A 17,163-nucleotide genomic window follows, 5' to 3' on the forward strand; every position below is an offset into this window, starting at 1 on the left:
AACTATTCGGACATGCCTCAATGTTCAGAGTCGCTAATGATGATGTTCAGGCCAAGTTCCAGTCATCCTACACTAATGTCAGCTACGTTATTGTATCCTGCTACTGCTAGTGATTCATACCAACTGGAAGTTAAGTTAACCAAGTGCTGACACCCGGGGATCTGGTGAAAAGTGGAGGCAACTTGAGGACATTACCTAAACATAAAAGGTGTATTATAGTGTGACACACTGTCAGGGAGACAACAAATGCATTAAGTACAGTAAGCTGTCAGTAAACCCTAAAAGTAAAACACACCAAAGATCTGTCTGAGAAGCATTTCTGAGAAAACATGGTAACATTTGGACCAGTGCAGCTCACACAACAGCAAACAACTTTTCATTTGTTGCATTGTAGAATTTACAGACAAGATCACTACGTTTTGAATCCTGAATGAAATGTTTCAAGTTATGCATTCTATGCCACACTTTGCAATGATTGTGATGTTCCATGGAACAGTTGTGACAGTTTCATTTACAGTTTATTTTTCAAACCTTGATGAGACAACTGATTGAGGAAAAACTGTAATAAGTAGTGAATAAAGGTTTTGATTTGCAATATGTATACAACATATCGATATGTATGTAGTTACATCAATATTTGAAAAAGTGAAATTTGCTAATATTTGAGGATTAAGATCAAATAAGAAGTACTTTATTGATACCAATTTGGGAAATGTTTGCTTTGTAGCAGCATAAGACAAGGCATTGCACATAAGACAGTTAAAAGCCTATAATTCAACAATCGAAAATGTAAACATCTCAAATAGAAATAAAATAGCAACAAATATACATAGTGTGAACAGCTATCTTACCTGTTAACATATACATGTTAGGCTAACGTTGCCTTGGTTAGAGCCTGTTGCTGTTCTTTATTGCTTTGAATTCTTTAAAACAAATATTATCTTCTTAAACCTGTATGGTAGTCAGGAGCATCACATCCTAATGTTTATTGATATATTTAGAGGGAGGGAAAGAAGGTTTCAAAATTCTGATTAGATACATTTCTACATTTCTTTCATTCATGGTGGTTTCAGTAATCCCATGGTAATTGAGGACACAAGTAATCTAAAGTACTAATGTAATCTTTATGACTTTCAGAAAGGACAGGAGACCCTCAGGTGCCTATCAATGATTGTCAGCTGACAGCACAATGAGTCAAAGGGCTAGCAGCAGCAGCAGCATGATGATGATGTTAAATGTGTTGTTTTAGGAACATCCATGTAAATACATGGAATTCAATAAACATTGAATAGCATGCATGCAGTTTGTCTGTGCCTTTTCCTCCGTGTTGTCCTGGCATATAGTCTCCCCCATGGTTTGCTGTGCTGCCTGGGGATGCTCCAAGCGCTCAGAGAAAGGAGTACATATGTAAAGTTTCCCCACTGACACAGAGAGGAGGAAAGAATGTCTGGCTCAAGTCAGCAGGAGCTATTTAACTATCACAAAAGACAACAACAAAGCATGTGAGATAATCATATTTTTCACAAAACGAAGACCACACCATTGGGAAGCTTAATGTCTGCAACCATAGACTGCTAGCCGCATATCCTCTCAATAGTTCCCCGGACGTTAGCTTGCCGCTAACTTCCGGGGAACTATTGAGAGGCTCCACCATCCGCCATTGCTGTAAAAAACTGGTCCATTGGAGTGAACGGAGATGTCGTAACTCTTCCTCGTACTTTCCTCTTACATAACAAATGACAACATGGATCCTTCAGGTAAAACCCATTGAAACCTACCAGGGAGAAACAAAGCTTAGTCTTAACATTAGCAATCCCCACAGGAGCAATTTGGGGTGAGGTGTCTTGCCCAAGGACACCTAAGAACAGTGCACTTACCCACAGCCTCCAAACACCCAACTAACACCAGACTGACAGAAGCTCTGCCTCCAACAGACATAACCAAAGTGTAATTGTCCTGCAAAAATTATCATTAAATCCTACCACCATTGTTTCCGACTTGAGTTTACCAGAACAAACATTTAAAACAAACTGCCATATTAACGGTTTTCACAAATGATTTATTTCATTACCTCAGTGGACAAAACCCCATCCTGTCATGAACTGGCTCACGGTTCAGACAAAAGGAAGTCAGAGTGTCATTAATCAAACAAATTATGAGGTATTAACATATGCAAGGTGGGAGAGAGAGCAGGGGGTTCTGCGTGCACCTCCAGTTACCCGCATACTCTTCCTGGTCGAGATGGCGTCATAAATGCCCACTTCTCTCCGCTTTACGCTGTCCACAGTCCGCTCCCCGCTGTCTCACACTCCCGCACCACACCAGGTTCTGTCTCCTCCCCTCCCTCCTTCTCCCTCGCAAGGAGTCTTTTTCGGTTCTGTTCTGATTACGTGATGCACCTGTGCGTCCTCAGCACCTGCAAAGACAACATCCTAACGTGAAGCTAATAGCTAAGGACCTCCGAATCCAGAGTGAGGATGTTGAGTGTGTGCCGACTCCGAAGCAGCAACAATTATAATTTGGACCGGTAACCAAAGCAGAGATGGACAGGCTTTTAGCATCCTTTATAGTAGAGGAAATGTTGCCCATTTGCACAGTGGAATCACCATCTTTGAGAGATATACTGCGCAAAATACAGATAGCAGGAGACAGAGGACAGCCATGGTCAGATAGGAAAACATTCAGGAGCTATCTGGATCAGTGTTATAGGCTGTTGCTGAGTAACGCAAAAGTAATGTAAAGAGTAAAGAAACGAGTAAAGTAACGAGTAAAGTAACGAGTTACTTTATGTAGAGAATAACGAAGTAAAGTAAGATATTACTTTTTTTAAAAGTAATATGTAATATATTACTTTTTTTGAGTAACGACCCCATCTCTGGTCATGAGGAATCCAGTACTCACCTTACCGGGAGAGGCCTGAGGGTTCCTGAAAGACAGCTGTCGCCACTAAATGGGAGGCAGCAACATTGACCAGGTAAAAAACGGGCAAATGTGCACGGTGAAGCCCAGGAGGCCGCTGCACAAATCTCACTAGAGGTACCCCTCGTAGTGCTGCCCAGGAGGTTGAGAAACTCCTGGTGGAGTGGCCCCTAACATTAAGAAGGCAGACCTCTTGATCCTGAGGAGTCAAAAGCTGCTAGCTCTATGACATGATTTAAGTGGGCCGAGGCTCTTTGGTAAAAATGACGGGTTGGGCTAAAGTGCCACCCCTGTGCCACCTGAGTACCAGCGTATGCACATTTCACTCACTGACAAGGCGTGAAGCTCACTCACACGCTTGGCTGATGCCATCGCGAAAAGAAAAGCAACCTTTGCCAAAAGCCATTTAAGCTCTGCTTGCTCCAGGGATTCAAAGGGTGAGGAAAGGAGGGCTTCCAGCACCATTGGCAAGTCCCCTGAGAGAACCTTGGTAGCCCGAGCGGGATTTCACCACTGGGCACCTTTAAGAAATCAGGTCACCAAAGAGTGAGACCCAACAGTCTGGTTATCAACCTTAATATGCCTGGTTGAAATAGCAGCCACATAGACCCTCAAGGTGGAAGCCGAGAGCTGTCTTTCCAGCAACGGCTAAAAAAACACAGAATTACGGGCTCTGAGGAACTCTCAGACACTTCTCCGCAAGACCCATACCAATCTGCAAATAATTTCTATCTGTTGGCATAAAGCGATCTGGTAGAGGGAGCCCTTGAATCAATAACAGTCTGAATTACCTCATGGTCACATGCCATTAAGAGTGGATCATGCCCTTCAGGGGCCAGACCCATAGCTGCAGGCGTTCTGGTGTCGGGTGCCAGATGCAGCCCCCAAGCTGGGAGAGCAAGTACCGCCTCCTGGGCAAGCACCATGGATTTCCTTCCAGTAGCCTGTACATCGCTGGAAACCAGGGTCTCCCTCGCCAGTATAGAGCAACCAACAGAAGCCTGTGGCTGCCTAGGTGAACCCTGTGTAGGGTTGCAACTATCAGCGGAAACGGTGGAAATGTATAAAGGAGCTGATCTGGTCATGGATGTGCCAGGGCATCCTGGCCCAGTGGACTGGTTATCTCCATCAGTGAGAACCAGAGAGGGCAATGTGTCGTGGATTCTGAAGCAAACATCCACCTCTGCCATACAATACTTGCCCAATATTGCCTTCATTACCTCTGGGTGGACTCGCCATTCTCCCGAAGGAGGTTTCTGGCGGGAGAGAAAATCCGCCACAACATTCTGTTTTCCCGGCAGATAAAATAAGGGAAAGCCCGGATGAGGAGTTGCCACGCAACCTGTAATAACTGGGTCGGCCTGGTGCCCCCTTGATGGTTGACATGGTGGACAGCTGACTTGTTGTCGCAACGTATCAATACATATCTGGCTCTCAAATATGGAAGGAATTTACAGAGCACTAAATACATAGCACAGAGCTCGAGCACATTTATGCACTGTGCCATCTCCTTAGCACTCCAGAGCCCGCTCACTGCTCTGTGTTGCCAAACTGCCCCCCAGCCAGAGAGCGAAGTGTCTGTCACCACCACCTCGCAGAGTGAGGGGATTGACACCTCTGACCAGATACGCCCTGTCTCTCCATGGCCGCAACGCCATTGGGCATCGACTGGACACCCTGACCTTCCTTGATCCGTGCTACCGCGCTGGAGACCCTCCGGTCCAAATTTGGAATGGCCGCACATGGAGGAGGCCTAGTGGCACTATTGTCGTCACTGATGTCAGCATCCCCAACAACCTGAGAACAAGGCTGTATTTCACCTTCCTGTCCATTTGAAATTGAAGTAAAAGGTGGAGCATGGCCTCTACCCACCTTGGAGCCGGAGAGGCCAGAAGCTGGATGGTGTCCAGGGACATGCCGAGGAACCCAACCTTTTGACTGGGTAGAAGACAACTCTTGGCATGATTGACTATGGATGTGAACCGGCTTTGCCGAGTCACAGCCTGGAACACGTCTGCTGTCCTCAACATGTGGAAGGCCAGCACTTATAGAAATGTGTTCTGCCTTCATAAGTCCAGTATAGGGCGAAACCCACCCTCTTTCTTTGGAATTAAAAAATAAAGTCAGTAAAACCCACCTTGCTGTGTTCGAAGATCTACAGCTTCGATTGCCCCCTTCTCCAGGAGGATGTGTATCTCCAAGTTGAGGGCATGACTTTTTTTGGGATCGCTGACTGTAGTCAGTCTGATCCCCCTGAAAACTGGGAGCCGGCATCGGAATTTAATATTGTACCCTTGGGAAAGCGTGGCCACTACCAAAGGGTCTGTAGTACAGCACCTCAGCTGCTGGGAGCCACCTGCCACCTTTTGGGCCCTTGGGGCGAAACCCCTGGCCTCTCTGCATCAGAGGCGCTGGTCGTGCGGGAGCCCAGCGGGGTTGACGGGGTTGCTAAGGAGAGTTGAGGTCCTCGGGGCTGGCAGCTGAGGGTGATATGGGCTATAACCCTGTGGCGGTCGCTGTCTGTGTTGCGGCGTTGGTCCCCGAAGGCTAGCTGCTGCCGAGTCTGGTTTGCCTGGATGCCGCGTTCCAAGGCTTGTTGTGCTGCCGGGCCAAACAGCTCACCCGGAGCTACAGGAGGAGTCCGGAGGGCTCGCCGAAATGGCTCTGAAAGCGGGGACTGCGCCAGCCATACCTGACGGCGAGCCAGTGTGAGTGTTGACATGAGTCTACCTAGCTCCCTCGTCATGAAGGCGAACACCTGCAGAGATGCATCATTGAGACTCTGAACAGAAGTGTCTGCACTGGAGGACTGCAAGGACTGGGACAGGGCCAGTCAAAGATGGGATAAAGATTTCCCTATACAGCCCATACGTGCAGCTGTATCATAGCATTTTATTAGAAAGTCATCCGTAATTCGACACTGTGGCTTTGGAAAGCGAGCAACAGGCCTCAAGACCTCCTCTGGTGCCACAATTAGGAAGGCAATGGCTGGCTCTACCGTGGGCATCAGGTCCAGTCGATGCCTGCTGACATCTTGCATTGAAGCCAAAGCCCTGCTATCACTGGTGTGGTGAGAAATGGATTTGGGCTCTGGCCAACACTTGTGGAGCTCCTCTATATACAGAAAACAGAAAAAACAGCTTGTGGCGGAACATGCCTAAAGAATGCATTAGCTGGAGGGCTTGTCTTCGGAGCCTCATTCAGCCCTAAGCGTGCCAGTGCCATACAGACAACCGGCTAAATTGTTGCTGGGGCAGCCTCTGAGTATGTCCTAGACCCACTTCCTGTGCGCTAAGAATAGCTGTCAGAAGCTTGGTTGGGAGCATCTACATCTCCCTGTCCAGACCTGTCCTACAGGAAGCCCTCGTGGGACAGGGCATCCTCATCCCATTGTGGGGTAGGAGCTCTAGCCTGCGGGATATCACCCCTCTGAGATTAAGGAGCAAGGCCTTAATCTCAGAGAACTCCGACGCTAACATATCCACTTTAGGAGCCAGTATGGCAGCAACTCTCTGTCGTAAATCACGAGGGCATATGAGGTTCACAAGTCAATTAGCCGCGGACGCATATTATTATTTCGAGCACTAAAACAGCACCCACGCAAGAGCAATATTGAAGCCTAAAAGGGAAGAAACATGCCTTGAGCATGCACAGGAGCTCTCCTTGGTCTCCTGTGCTCTCGGTCAGCTCTTCTACTTTTGCCTGCTCGCGAGAGACATTTTATTTTTGACAGGAATTGGGCGTACCGTATCCAAGTAACACCAAATCTAATTGGTTACACCCCTCTTCTTTTATGATTGGCCATTGTCTGGGTGTAAACAAGGAAGTACTTTGTGTCCCTCTCGAACTTCTATGCTCTCAAACGTGGAAACGTCTCAAGTAAGTTAATTCGTTTTACTAGTTTAATTATGCAAACTACATCAGTCAGTTTTGCCGTGTTAGTAACGATAGATAAATAGATGGATAGATGGACAGTTTGGTGCAAACCCAAATTTGTCCAAAACACAAAACAGGTAGTTCCACTCAACCCGGTCGAACGTTTTCTCTGTGTCGAGAGAAACCACACACTCAGGGACTTCCTCAGAGGCCAGATAAACAATATCAAGAAGCTGACGGATGTTAAAATAGGAATGGTTAATCACCACTAAGGAATAACACGCTTTGACGAGCGAAGGCAATCGTCAGGGAGCCGTTTATAACTATAACAAAAGTTGCAATATAGTTGCTAATGTAATTACTTTGGAGCGAAATCGCACATCAGTAAAGAAAATGCCCGGAATCAAACTTGAGTGTCCCATGGGCTATTAAATCAACTTGAACTCAAAAACAAAAGGAGCGTATTCCTCCTTGCCACTTAGCTTTATTGTTCTAGCATGGTTAATCACAACTAAGGAGTAATACACGTTGACGAGCGAAAACAATCGTCAAGGAGCAAATAGTCAACTACAGCTAAAGTTGCTAACAACAAAAAGAAACGGCAGGCACCGGCTAATTCCACCACAGCCTTACCGATAACTGCGTGAGCATCACCTTGCCCTGCGACAGTAAGCTCAAGGTAACCCGAAAACCAGTAGCGGGCCGTGCATTTCACCCCTGGTGTCACAATCTGATGAAGGACCCAAATGCAGCACTCAAGAAACCAAGGAGTATTGGTAATATTCTTTATTGGTAATAATACCAGAGCTAGGCCTGTCGCGGTAATCAATAAATTGACTTATCGTACGATAAATAAAAATGGACTCGATAGCTCGATATATTGCCGTTTACATGCGTGTTTGTTTACATAAGAATGTGACCACCATTTTAGCCAGGAGCGCTGTGGCTGCCGGCCTGTCGCGCTGTGAGGGGCAGGGCTCACACACAGCCCATGACATAGCCAGGTCAGGACACTCCGCGTGCAGCCAAATTAATAATATAGAGACAAGCAGGAGACAACGTGTGACTTACTCGAAGGGAATTTGAAGTTAAATGGAAGTGGTTGCAAAACCTAACTCCATCTCCGGTGTGGGAATATTTTGGATTTAAGCCAAATCAACGAGGCGAACCTACGGACTTGAATGAGCCGGGCGGTGTGTTGCATTTGTTTTAAAAAGCTAGCAACAAAAGCTAGCAATACGACCAACCTTAAACTGCACCTGAAACACAACCACCCCATTCCGTTTTCCCAGCTGGGAGTAAACACGGCAGCTCGAGAGCCCCCACCTTCCTTACAGTTTGCAATCAAAGATGCATTTGCCCGACAATGTGAACATGTTGGTGTTCCTTGCTCGAAATCTTTGAAATACTGTACAGATTTGGATATGGCCTGTTGAGGCATCTGGGTCTTTGTATGGAAAGTGTTTTGTATGGACAGGACTTGACTGTTGTTTTAAGTTTGCTTGTGAGACAATGTGTGCTCATATATAAATAAAAGCAATAATTGTGGCTTGATATTGAGTAAGAACATGTTTTTATGAACCACACAGCTTCCGGTCTTCCACGACCCGACCGGAGAAAAAGACGTGCTGCAGACACGAAACACATTACCAGTAGAAATACATTGCTTTTAAAATCGTGCTGTGCAACACGAAAAAAAAGGGGAAAATCGTGTTGGTGAACACGAAATGCCATGAGACTGGGTTGCTCCACCTCAAATAATTCTGCGCCTAAACCAAATTAAATTAAATTATCCAAATGCAATATCAGGGATGTTATATTAATAAAATAATAAATCAATCCAAATTGAGTCAAGTTACTGCATAGCTCAAGCCCTACATAAGTACAATTACTAACACATGTATCTTCTTTCTTTTAAAGTTCAGTCAAAGCATACTAATATTTTATCACTGAACATGACTCCATTTCAACACTAAACGTAACAATTTCAGACGAAATTGTGTGATGGCCTATTTTATGAGTGGCCGTGTAGGCCAAAATTCAAACTAACCTTGTGCATATACTGAACACATCTGGCCTTGCACACACACTACTGAAATACTCTCACATTCACTAGTGAACACCTCACACACACACAACTGAAAAGTAAACCTCACACACATACTACTAAAAATGTACCTCACACACACGCAACTGAAAACATCTGGCCTTGTACACACACTACTGAAATACTCACATTCACTACTGAACACCTCACACACACTCACAACTGAAAATTAAACCTCACACACTACTGAAAATTAACCTCACACACACACTATTGAAATCTTCTCACACACACTACTGAAAACATTTTACTGAAAAATTCTCAGTAGGGAATGTGCATGTGTTTCACCTATGTGTGTGAGGGGGATTCTTGCTGTAACGGAAGTCATTGTAATGAAACGGAAGTAACAAAGAACAATGCTGCAGTGATACAGTAGGTGGCGATATTTATCGTCTACTCTGTTTGGAAGTCGCCATTAAAGAAGAAGAATGAAACAAAAGGTCCAATTCAGCATGGATTTATAGAGAAACAGCACCGCAGCCGTAGGCTGGAGCCTGGACCGAGCGGTCTACAAACTGAGACGGTCTGGTCTATGGAGGCGTTCTTGTTTACATCACCTGGCGCAGCTCGTGAGGTGGCCTAGCAACCGGCTAGCAACATGCACAGCTGCAATAAGCTAACAAGCTAACTAAGCCGAAATTGAGCCAGAAACTTTCCTTTTTTTGTTTTACCATTTATTGAAGTGATTGATATTTCAGGCTGAGAGGGAAATGGCCTGTTAAATATGGTTGATTAACCTCTTAAGCCCGAAGGTCCCCCCAGTGGACCCCTCCCACCGTTTTTTTACGAGACTATGTCTCAGGGCTTCTTAACATTTATGAAACTATTAATGTTTCATACCCTTTTAAAAGGTAAGAAACTCCGCTAACTGACAATAAGAACAATTGTCAGCTAAAAAAAACACGAGTAATACCAAGCCTTTGAATTAGCATTGAGCGAAAAAATGCTAACTAATGCTAACGCTTTTTTACACAGAACTCACGGTAGAAATGCCCTTATTACTATCTTAACTGCACAAACAAGATATACGATTTAAAGCTGAGACTCCACAGATGTAATGTCATCACTGTCCGACCTCGAATTCCTGGAGCTTTCAGCCAGAAAAGAGAAAGTAAACAACATCCGGTTTCAAAAATATTACAATAATTACGTCTTACCTTTTTTGATTTGTGATCAAAAGTTGTGTTCAACGGAATAAAAACGCCGCTCAAGGTTAATCCAATGTCTTTGTGTCACGTAGAATTTTTTACTGATTTACATCATCATATTTATGGCATACTGGGTATACAGTTTTGCCGTCCAGGCTTGTACTTTCAGATATGTTTCGTTTGCTTCTCTATTACGTCCGCAATGGTAATGTTTACATGGATTTGGGAACTGCCCATCGATTCTATTGGATGTAATGGTTAAGAAAAAGGTGTAAATCACCCAAATTGACCAATGGGTTCCAGAGATATGGTCCTGCGTAAAGTATAAAGAATGCCAGCCAGCTTAAGTACATTACGCAGGAGACTTTACTTATTGTTTACTACGTAAGGGAGCAGGAATTGCAGCAGGACCCGCTCTGAGCACGGAGCGGACAGCAGATAACGGAATTGCAGTTTTATTGCTTATAGATTATCAGAACATTTCAAAGGGGACACAGCCACATTGGATATTAACCTATGGATTAACTACATCATCGTGTTAATGCCATTGAAGACCAGTTTAGACCAGACAAAGAGGAAGGTAAGCCATGTTAGCTTAACGCATTAGCGCTAGCGCCATTTGTTTTGATGTACGTTTTTGTTTATTAAAGTCGCGAGTTTGTATCTTTCAGTGTTGAGGTGGGCACCGTTAGATTCTGTGTCTTTACGATCATAAACAATGTGTTGGATGTGCAGCTAGGATAAGTAAAGAGTGATTTTCGGTGCAGTAATAGGTTAGCATTTTTCGCTCGGGGCTAATTCAGAGGCTCAGAGGATAACAGAGTAGGCCTATGTTTTATTTATTTGTATTTTATTTTTTTTCACAACAGTTGTATTTGGATGGAATGAATACCTATAGTGATAATTCAAAATAATAAAATGATTTTTACAGTGAAAAAGTTCAAATGGAACTGATGGTTCCCAAATTACCCAGAGGTGAGTCCGCTTGGACTTTATTTTTCTAAACCTCTCTAAAAAGGTCAAATTTCACTTGTTTTGCATCAATCTTGATACAGGGTACTTATTATATGTTATAGTTTGGATTCCTAAAGCTTTTAGTCTACTAGCCCATCATTCAAGGGTGGTTTTCACTATAAGTAATTATTATTTTTTAGGCGGACATTAGCATTTACATGTTTTTACTGTGTTCCATCTGAATTTAGTTTAAAATAAAACATCTATATTGATTCTGACACGTCTACATCCAACTCACAGATGTAACCTTGCTTTGAGAGAAAAGATTATTCATTTGCCCCTTTTAGAAGTGAAGATATAGTCTTTGTTGTGTTAGTGGCATTTTCGAGCCTGAAACCTGAAAAACAGGCTCAGGGCTTAAGAGGTTAAGCTGTGTACTTCTAGCCAACAGGTATGTTAGCATTAATTAGTTAACAGTAAATAAATACAGGAGTAACCGATGTACTCCAGCCTGATCCATATAAGGCTAACCTACGTCTGTTGCTCCCGTTCTGCACGTCTTACGTTGCTTAAGGCGAGACACCCCAGGTGAATAGGGTAATTTTTTTTACTTAAAGATATCAACTAGAAAGTTAATTACTTACAATAAGGCAATTGTTTTTTGTATTACAAGTTTTCTGAAATAGCATGTTTAAATATGCAAATGAGCCATTATTTCATTAAATATGTACACATTTTAACACATTTCAGGAACCGAAATCTGAACTTTGGATAAAGCCAGGTTCACAATTCTTGTTTCATTTTGTAGTCATATTAGTATCTAAGGCTTTCACAGAAGGGATATTGGATATCTCTTTCTATCACTCCATAAATCAGAAAACACTGTCAACAGCCCTAAAATATCAATTCCGCCATGTTTTTAGGTATCAATCAATCAATATTTATTTATATAGCCCAATATCACAAATGTTACATTTGTCTCAGTGGTCTTCACAGTGTGTACAGAATATCAGTATGACAATACGACACCCTCTGTCCTTAGACCCTCACATCGTACAATAAAAAACTTCCGGAGAAAACCCACAGTTTAAAGGGAACAATGGGAGAGGTATAAAATGTTATATAATTCAGGCTATAAATGATATATGAACAAACCCTTCTGTAAAAGCCTTCATAATATTGAGAGGAATATAACTGGAAGGTTTGGTGTATGTACGTCAGTGGCGAGCCGTCAGGGCCCTCTGTGAGGGCCTAAGATATTCTAAAAAATAATATTTGAAAACATTAAGAAAAAAACATTTTTTTTTAAATATATTTTTTTATATGTTGTTGTTGTTACATTTTTCATTAGTTTTACCAAAATAACTTGATTTAATTGTATTTAAAATAATATTTCCAAATAAATAAATCCTTCAAATCTGCCTGTTCAGTTTCTGTTAGAATGTGAAGGGTTAAATGCCGTCTCTGCGAGTTATGTGAAGACGGGAGAGCTTGTTGGTCCCTCTCTACATTCACAGAGGGCCAGCTATAGTAATTCAACGAGAGAGTAATGTCAAATGACAGTACAATTGACCAATCATATCTTCCCTCTAAATGGGCGGGCTTTATTTTCGCGGACTTTATGACAAGTTCCGCCCGCTGTGAGGTCTATGCAAGTGGTGCAGTGACGCATCCTATAACCCGGAAGTAAGCTTCGCTCGGATTCCCTCGACAGGAAGCAATGGCATTTCTCCATAGGATTTTGGAAAATAGCTCGAAATAAGGTCTGTGGAAAACGAACCTGTTAGATAAATGCACGTTTGGTTCAGCCGGATAATATCCACATGTCTACCCTACTTTTATTATCTTTGAATCATAAATCTAAACGAGAGATTTATGATCGATAGATTTATAATTAGCATAAGTTCGTTCATGATGGCTCACTTCAGTGATAGTGATGACATCGTTGCGAAATTATTAACCTAGTCATTTTCAAGATTGAGTTACAATGATAAACTGGAGTGGCAAAGGATCAGCTGCATGACCCGCCATCAAGTGCTTCATCCAAAAGGAAAGGAGGATGGACTTTGTGTTTAAGTGATTTGATCATCAAAGGTAGGCCTAAGTCATTTTCAATGTGGGCCGCCGTGCCGACTTAATTCATTTGCAATTGTTACTTGGCTGTAAGTAAGGGAGCCTGTCATGATATCTAAATGGTGTTGTTTTGTGTGGTAGAGGGTCGCTGTCATTGATGCGTTTTGCACCCCGGGCCGCTGTTTTGATATTCCGCTGAAGTATACGCTGTGACGTAATATCTCTTCTTTTTTTTCGAGGGAAGGGGGGTCAGAGGGCCTAGCTATAAAAGTCACGGCTCGCCACTGATGTACGTGTTACTGAAGTGGAAATTCCAAACTCAGAGTAGGAGAAAAAACTCATTTTGAGAAAACGACCTTTAAAGATTGCAATGTGTTAGAAATTAAAATCAATATTTTATGGCATCATTTAGTTTAAAACATACCGTCAGCATAAAAGCTGTTTTATTCTGAAAGAACCAGAAGTTCTCGCACAATGTCTGATGCCAAGCTTTTATTCTGAAAATCCTTCATCTCCGGTTAGCATTTAGCATGTGGCTAATATTCCTTTTCCTACCAAGGTGAATATAGAAGTGAAATGACACGGAGTGTTGCACACCGAAACCTGCTGATTTTAACACTACATCTATAGACGTTGAGTTATTATTATTGCTGAATATTAAATAAAGGTACAGTTTATTTTAATACGTTTTATTTACAGACGTGGGTAGCATATGACGACTTCCGGGGCTACCGTAAATGATAACTGTCGTAAAGTATTTCCAGTATTATTAAAGTATCGATTACAGCCGTTAAAATGCAATAAATGAAAAGTGATGAAAGAGAATATGAGGAGAAGAGGCGTGTTTAGTTATGTATTGAATGTACAATGTCTGAGTCCTCTGTTATGCGCAACAACGGACATTGAAGATCGGAGGCGGGCGGACCCCCTACGTCACCACAGCCATTGAAGAGGAGGAGCCAAATGAGATATATAGTCAGGTGACAGAGCTTTGTGGAGCCTCTTCTGCACGGCCGCAACTGCGAGAGGGAGCTGCAGCTCCTCTCTCTCTCAGAACCATATCCTGCTTGTTAAATTACCGCGCCATTTAATTAAAGTACCCATTTGAACCTTTCTCAGAGACTCCATTGTCTCATACTTTTAAAGCTTCTCTCCAGGACGCGAGAATAACGAATACTCTAATAAGTGTGGTGCTACCTAAACCCTCCTGTTCTTTGGATGATAGCTTGCGCCTCGACGCACTCCGTGAAGGTATTTCATGTTCGGGGTCATTTGTTTTTTGTATAACCTTGCTTCGTGCAAGTGACAATTGTTGTCGTCTTCTCTGTGAACGTTTTTTTCGCCGTTCTTTTGCCATTTTGAGATATACATTTCTAGCGGAAAGCTAACTAGGAAGTGTTTTAGCACACCACGTGACGCATCTGAACGAATCACGTTGTCAGAAATTGACACCAGCCAATGAGATTTAGTTTCTTGGTTTAAGACCCCTTTGTACTTTCACGATTGGTTGCTGATACAAAGGAAATGACCATATTTGGATCTGATGAGATTGTGCAGGAGAGACACAGCTTTCCAACGATATCTCTGTTGACATAGTGCACACAGCGGTCGCGGTACTTTATGTTACGTTAGAACAGTGGCGAGCCGTCAGGGCCCTCTAGGCCCTATGTGAGGGCCTGAGATATTCTAAAAAATATTTGAAAACATTAAAAAAAAAAAAAATTTGAATATTTTTTGTTGTTAAATGTTTCATTAGTTTTACCAAAATAACTTGATTTAATTGTATTTAAAATGACATTTCCAAATAAATAAATTCGAATCGGCCTGTTCAGTTTCTGTTGGAATGTGAAGGGTTAAATGCCGTCTCTGCGAGTTATGTGAAGACGGGAGAGCTTGTTGGTCCCTCTCTACATTCACAGAGGGCCAGCTATGGGCTAGTTGCACAAGATGGCGTCTATCAACTTCTGGCGGCTGGTTGTGCGGTTGTAAACTTCCGGTCTACAGTAGAGCGGTAGAGGGAAGAGCGATAGATAGCGTATAGATAGCGAGAGAGATAGCGTATAGATATTATATAGGCACTATTTTACACTCGATGTCTCCAAGACCTACCGAAGGTTAACATCAGTGATGTACATCGGCTGGTACAAGCGACAGGCTCAGCCCCGAGGAGCAAAAGAGAAAAGGGGTTCAAGATGTAGCTACATATCCAGCTACGTCGACAATTATGAAGGTAAGTGACAAACAAAGCTGCAGTTACTGGCTAACTTTGACAAATTGACAGTCTTGATTCAGTGTAAAGCGTTTTAATGATGTACTATTACGTTTTTTTGGAGAACATGAATGATGTCCAATTCCCCACAGTTTCAAACAAAGATCTACCTTCAGTAGGGTTGCCAACTTCCAGAAATGGAAAAACACACAGGCACGCAGCCAGACACACTGCATTGCGTGCAAACAGAAAAATATTTTTTATTTTTCCCTTTACCAGGAATCCGGGACAAACAATGCCCCTTTTGGCTCAAATACGGGACGTCCCGGCTAATACGGGACGGTTGGCAACCCTAACCTTCAGGGAGAGTGAGCATCAGGGCTAGCTGTTACAGGTCCATGAGAAAGCATGAAAAGCCTCACGATCTCAGAGTAGGGAGGAAAATAATACATTAGCTCACATCAACTGGTAGCTAGCTATGTGTGTGTAGCATGAAGGGGCTACAGATTTATTTTCGTTTTGTAACCCTCTCGTGTAAAATGATAAATATATTAGCTAAACCCAAACTCATCAAAGATTCTTAATGAGAGGTTGAAAACCGTCTCTGCTTTCATGGAAACCCCAGAAACTGGTTGTGACGGCTGCTGTTCTTTACTGAATGGTTAGTATAATCCATGTAGGGTCCAATTATTTGTATTGGCCAGTGTTAGGTAAGTGCTGGTTTTGTACCCTACATCTATGTTAAGCTGTTCAACGTTCTACTAACACTATTTTATGTAGTTATAATATAAGATAATACATTGAGAGAGCTGAGACAGGCTATACAAGCGTATCTGTTTGAATGTCCTTAAATTACAGTATTCCAAACAGCAGAACTTCTGTGTATGTGATGTGATGACAACCTGACATGGTTTAGCCTTTTCCCACACCTACTACTACTGATCAGCCTGCTCTCAGCTTTCTCATTTGTCTGTGTTGTATACAAGCAGTGTCCTAAATGTAAAATGACTGACATTTTGTTTTAAGAACTGTTCACCTGTGGAGATTGCAGTGGCAAAGTGTTCCTGTGTAGCTGGAACAGCACTCTGCAACCACAATGTTGCACTGATGTTCCAGACCGCACACTACTCCACACTCAACCTGGCTGCTGTCCCCCCTGTCCTCAGCTGCACTGAAACAGAGCAGCGATGGCACAAGCCAAGAACCATGGTAAGTACAGTATGTGTTCACAACCAATCCACGGTTTAATGAGTATTTCCTTTGTGCCAAGAGCTGATCTAGTATGTTGCATCAATGACCTTTTCAATTAATTTGACAATTCTTTTGTGTAATTAATAGGGTGTGAAACCAGGCAGAGTGAGTGACATGGTGTTCACTTCCACTAAGCCAAAGCAGTTTACAGTTGCTGACGGTGTAAGGTAATATATATTGTCCTAAGTAATTGTATGTATCCTGCTACAAACTTTGTGATTGTTGTCTGAGTGTAAAATTGTTCTTAAAGTCCTAATTATCATATAAACATGTTCAAAGGAGTACACGTTACAAGGCCGTACGGGGGAGCTGCCAGACCCAGATGTCCTCAAAGTCAGCGAGGCATACAAGGACTTCTCAGCAGATATCGCACCACGAAAAAAAAAAAACGAATGGCTCACTACTCAACTCAACGACTAACACTCTTTCAGAGGATATGTTGGAAATGCACACATTATATATATTTTTTGCATCTACTTTCTGGATATTGTGCATCTGTTCATCTGTTATATAAACTAGCATTACTTAAATATGCAGAGACTAATTGAAATGTTTAAATATGTATTTTCCCCCCCGATGTAACATCAACCTATGTTTTGTAAAAGTTTATAAAATTAATCTGTAAA

The 17,163-nt window shown here is 42.7% G+C and overlaps 1 long non-coding RNA gene across 1 annotated transcript; it reads left to right on the plus strand.

The window, feature by feature from the left end:
- The first annotated feature begins 14,831 nt into the window (after positions 1-14,831).
- LOC117536604 lies at positions 14,832-16,832 on the plus strand. Its single transcript, XR_004567586.1, has 3 exons — positions 14,832-15,307; positions 16,625-16,704; positions 16,817-16,832. It is a non-coding gene; the product is annotated as an uncharacterized LOC117536604 (long non-coding RNA).
- Positions 16,833-17,163: the final 331 nt, after the last annotated feature.

Source organism: Gymnodraco acuticeps, unplaced genomic scaffold, assembly GCF_902827175.1.
Source record: "Gymnodraco acuticeps unplaced genomic scaffold, fGymAcu1.1, whole genome shotgun sequence".
Taxonomy (NCBI): Eukaryota; Metazoa; Chordata; class Actinopteri; order Perciformes; family Bathydraconidae; genus Gymnodraco; species Gymnodraco acuticeps.